The sequence below is a fragment of the Nomascus leucogenys genome, chromosome 12 (genome assembly GCF_006542625.1).
Source record: "Nomascus leucogenys isolate Asia chromosome 12, Asia_NLE_v1, whole genome shotgun sequence".
Lineage (NCBI taxonomy): Eukaryota > Metazoa > Chordata > Mammalia > Primates > Hylobatidae > Nomascus > Nomascus leucogenys.
The window spans coordinates 88,135,229-88,140,510 of NC_044392.1; the positions used below are offsets into that span (position 1 = coordinate 88,135,229).

Consider the following 5,282-nt stretch of genomic DNA (forward strand, 5'->3'; position numbering starts at 1 on the left):
TTCAGAAATCTGTGGTTATTTGTTACAAAAACTGGGGGAAGATTTTATAATGGCAAGTACTGTGAGGTGAGCACCTTAACTAAGTGATCAAAGTGAACATCACTAGTAGGTGACATATTAACATCATGTACACCTGAGATTGATGCCTCGAGAAGGGCACACTATCATTTCAGTGTTATTTATGACCAAAATACATGACCTGGACCCAATCATGAGACTATGTCACACAAATCCAGATTGAGGAACCCTCCACAAAATGACTGCTCAGTGCATTTCAAAAGTGTTGAGGTCGTGAAAGACAAAGGAAGACAGGACTGCCACAGATGGGAGGAGACTAAGGAAACCTAACAATTCAGTTAATCACCGTGTTAGTTTATTAAACACAGTGTAGGATCCTGAGTAAAATCCTGGACCAGGCAAAGGTCATTAATGGAAAAACTGACAATATTTAATAAGATGTATAGATTGGTTATTAGTATTATATTGGTGTTGATTATCCAGGGTTTTTATTATTTGTTTATTTACTTATTTATTTATTTATTTTTTGAGATGGAGTCTCACTCCGTTACCTAGGCTGGAGTGCAGTAGCGTGATCTCAGCTCACTGCAACCTCTGCCTCCCTGGTTCAAGCGATTCTCCTGCCTTAGCCTCCTGAGTAGCTGGGATCACAGGCGTGCACCATCAAGCCTGGCTAATTTTTGTATTTTTAGTAGAGACAGGGTTTCACCATATTGGCCAGGCTGGTCTTGAACTCCTGATCTCAGGTTATCTGCCCGCCTTGGCCTGCCGTGCTGGGATTACAGGCATGAGCCACCACACCCAGCCCAATTGTCCAGTTTTTATAACTAATTTGGTTATGTAAGTTGTTAACATTAGGGGAAGCTGAGGGAAGTATATATAGGAACTCTGTACTATTGTGCAACTTTCTATAATCTAAAATTATTTCAAAATAAACAGTCAAAAAATTGAGGGGGGGCATGATGAATTTCTATATTCTTGCATTTAAAAAATTACCAAGCTTGAGAGTCACATCAATCATTGTCATTCACCAATATGATCACTTTAACCTTTATAATGTGTGTATAATGTGGGATCCCTTTCAGCATGTGGAAGGGTCATTAGCTGTGGAAGGCACACAGGCTAGACAAGAAAAATTTGGAGAAATGATTCTCAGTGATATACAGCATTCATTCAACAGATATGCCAGGTAGGTGCCAAGAACACAACTATGAACAATAAAATAGATTCCTGGCCTCTTGGAGTTTCCAGTCTTATTAGTAAGGAAGATAATATCAGAACGTTTGTTTTCTGTTTGTTTGTTTGTTTGTTTTTGCAAAAATCAGAAGGTGGATTTCTTAGTATAAAGCCATGGGGGCATAGAGACTTGTGTCAAAAGAAGAAATTTGCTACAAAAGTTGGAGAAGGTATTCAAATTGTTAAGGTAGTGGTGTGTGTGTGAAAGAGAGAGATAGATTGTGTGAGTGTAGTGTGTGTGGTGTGCTCTTGCTGTGAACCAGTAATACATACTTGTAGGCAGGAAAAGGCAGAAAGGTGAATTACAGGAGAAAAGTCAGTAGAAGGTCGTAAGGGGGACAGACTGAAAGGAAAGAGTGAAGGGAGGAAAGGTAGAAATGAGAACCGTTAAAGTCATTTAATAATACCACGTAGGCCACTGGCCTAACTGCAAAGAAGGCAAGAAGGTCGCAGGGTAATGAAGGCCTCCTCTAAGTGTGATTTCACAAGGTGTGGGTGAAAACGGTAGAGAAAAAGATTGGGGATGGGAGACAAGCAAGAGGAAAACATCAAATTGGGGACTGCTGAGATGGGGAATGGAACATGAACATGGTATGGAAGGAAGGATACTAGCCGCCTATAAGTGGGAAAGGAGAGCATCCGGGTCGTACCCAGGCGGCGGCGAGCGCACCCGGGGTGCGGCTGGCCCAGCCCGACCCCGAAGGGCTGGCGAACGGGGGCGCCTGGGCCGGGCGCTGGGTCGGGGAAGGTTGCGGGGGCAGAGGGGGAGGTGTGCGCAGTGTTTGGTGATGTCATTGCAAGTCAGTGAGCGGTGAAATTTAACACCGGCCGGATTTGCTTGGCTCCTCTTCTTCCAGGCAAAGCAGCCGGCGGCAGTCAACGCCGAGCGCCTGCAGTTGCCACCGGCCCCCTCGCACCGACTTGATTTCCGAAGTGGGTGTGTGTGCTTGTTTGACAAATGTTCGGGCGCGGGCTGTTTCCAAGGACTTCCTCCCCCACTTCATCTCCTTCCCTACCCCCACCCCTTTCTCCTCCCAGGTCCAAAGCAGAGGACTCCACTGGAGTCGCAGAGTCGCCTTTGAACCGCAAGTGAACTTGAGTGCTGCACTAGCAGCCCGGCTCACGCTGCCGCCGGCGCCCCGAGGCCTCCCAGTGAGGTTTACCTCCTCGCCCGCCCTCCCCGGGGAGCGCAACCCTGGGCTCGTTTGTTCGTTACCGAGCCAGAGAGCTCGGAAGCCTGTCCTCCCCGTCTATTTCCTACCTCCTCCCGACTTCACCCCCTCCCCTCCTTTTTTTCTTGTTGCGGGTTTGAAGCATGGTTTTCATGTGATGGTTTTTTTCCCTTTTTCATGGACAGTACCTGCACCCTAAGCAGTTCAGAGTTGGCTTCTGTTTTCCGTTAGCGCTTTGCTGCACGGACAAATGCATACAAATGCATTTAAGAGCCCACAGAACAAGGCGTGGAAAAGTCTCCCCCACGGCAAAAACGTAAGTAGCCCACCCGCCGGGTAGGGTAGGGGTTAGACCAACCCCTCTCTCCACCCCCTGCTTCTGCTGAGCCTGATGGAGGTCTGAGGTCCGGCTCCTTGGCACTTTTTGACGTTAGGAGCGGCTGAGTACCCGCGGTATCTTCCCCTTGTCTTCTCAGCTTGTAAAATACCATGTTTGAAAGGATGCCTCGTGCCAGCAAATCTCAGACAGTTTATGCTAAAGAGATCTTTTGGCTCGAGAGGAAAAGCTCGCCGGCGCGAGTCCCGAGGTCCAGGGCAGCGGCTTCCGAAGCTCCAGAGCTGGGCTCAGACGATCTCTCTGGCTCCAGCTCCCGCTGCCCTCGCGCCCTCCTCCCCTTCCGCCCCCCCCGCAGGGCCCTGTCGAGGTCCTGCTTCCCCGAGGTGCTTCTCAGGACGTCCAGCCTGGCGATTGCTGTGAGGCTAGAGGTCCCCCAGGGTCGGTGTGCGCAGCCTGGACCACTGGACTCAGGCGTGAGGAAGGGTCGCCAGCTGGGGGAAGGGGTTGGCTGCAGAATCTCGAGCGTCGGGGGGTTGCTTTACCCACGGGCTCAGAGGCAATCCCCTCTGGTTGAAAGGCCAACAAACGTTGCCCATCCGAGCCGAGGCTGCGCCCTGATCATTGCCCTGCCACTGGGGAAGTGGCACTCGCGGCGGGGACTGGGGAAGGGAGCAGGACACGGGGGCGGGCCTGCACCTCCTGGGGAGGTTTTGGGCGGGTCCTGACGGGCACCCCACCTCCCCTTTGGGCGCTGTACCTGCTCCCAAGCCTTCCCTGGGAAAAGGGCGTGGACCAGGGGTTGCGCGGCTTTGGCTGGATGCCCTGGTCCCCCTGGAAGAGGTCAGTGGGTTACACAAGTTTGCTTCTGGCCCCTGGGCGAGAAGGGTGAACGCGGCTGTGGAAGTCTTCTGCAGAGAGGCTGCCCCTCAGGAGGGTAGGTGGGAGGAGGGCAGGGAACAGAATTGACCGTGTCAGCTGAGGGCAGGCGGAGGCGGGGTGCGGAGAAAGAGCGCCTTGTGGTCGTGTTTGTATGAACATGTGCTTCCCAGCCGCGTGCAGCCCAGCCTGGCTGGGGCTCACGCGCGCGCTCTCTTCCGACCCCTGGAAGCCTCGCTGCTGGGCTTCCCAGCTGACCAGATGCACCTCCCCGCACACCCCCCATTCCCATGCAACAGTGAAGAGGAAACCTCCCAACCTCCTCAACCCCGTGAGGGCAGCGCGGTGCTGGAGGCTGGGGAGTCCCTGGAGCGAGTAGAGGTCAAGCTCTGAGGGTTGCCTTCTCAGAGCGGCTCACGCAGGTCGCATGGGGTTCCCAGGCAGAAGATTTCCCGCCACTGTTCTCGATAAACATCCCTCTGTGTGGACCAGCCTGGAGAGTCAGGGGTTGCAGCCGATCGTGCGGAACTGACAGATCTTCCCGCTGATCAGGGGCGGATGCAGAGAGGCTTTAGCCCCGCCAGCCTGGAGACTCCAGGAGAGGCGGAGTGAGGCCCTCCACCTCTTGCCCAGCCAGCCTCCACATGCGGCCCTCCTGCACTCCTGCCCCGAGGGCTTTCCCTCTGCCACCGCGCGAGGCCCACGCTGGTGACTAACACTCCCCTTGGTAGTTGTGACCAACCACCCTGGTTAAAGCAGATCTGCTCCTGGGTTCTGTCTTGTCTGGTTTACACTTCCCTTCCAGACGCTCCCAGAAAAAGCCCTGCATAAATTCTTGGGCAGTTTGGGGTTTGTAAATTGGGTCCAGATGATTGGGGGGAGGGAGGCAGAGAAACCAAATAGAATGGATTGCACCGGAGGAAGTTCTGAAGAAAAATTATAAAACGTGGAATGGGAAGAGAACCCTTGTGCAGAGACATGGGGATGAGTAGCAGGTTCTGGATGAAGGTGCTTGTCTCCCATGACCACCAGAGGCCTTGCAGCCCTTGGTTATCTCATAATATCCAATTTGTTCTATTACAAGGGCCATTGGGGATGGGCTGCAGAGAATTAAGGGTAATTCATAATTACATCAGATTACAGAACTCACAGCTCCAACCACACATGCAAACTGGGGAAAGACAGTTAATGGTTGGGCTGAAAAAATTGTTTCTAGAAAATCCAATTTTCATAAATAATTTGGAATTTTTCAGTTTGAAAAATAATGCCACCAACCCTTCGGAGTTTGAGGTGGGGCGGGGCGGGGGGGCTGGATTTGGAAGAAGTAGCTGATTTATAATGTCAGGCCACTGAATTAAACCTTAGAGTCTCTGATGAAATCCCTGAGTTTTATTTTCCTTTTGTGGTGATGTTTTGTAAGAGAGGGAGCGCTTTTTAAAATCACAGTTCTGATTAGTCACCCAAAAACAGTTCCAGTTTAAAACTGGATCTTTACAGACACTTTCTTTCATGGGGTCTTTTATATGGGTTGCCTCATGTGAATTTATAGAATTAATAAAATTAATGAAATCTCAAAGTCAGCTTTAGATACCTTAATTTGACATATTATCAGAAGGTCTCTGAGGCAGGCTATTATGGTAATT

The 5,282-nt window shown here is 51.0% G+C and overlaps 1 long non-coding RNA gene across 1 annotated transcript; it reads left to right on the forward strand.

Moving 5' to 3' along the window:
• Positions 1-2,311: 2,311 nt before the first annotated feature.
• LOC115837663 lies at positions 2,312-5,012 on the forward strand. The gene is made up of 3 exons (XR_004032724.1): positions 2,312-2,406; positions 2,612-2,742; positions 2,861-5,012. It is a non-coding gene; the product is annotated as an uncharacterized LOC115837663 (long non-coding RNA).
• Positions 5,013-5,282: the final 270 nt, after the last annotated feature.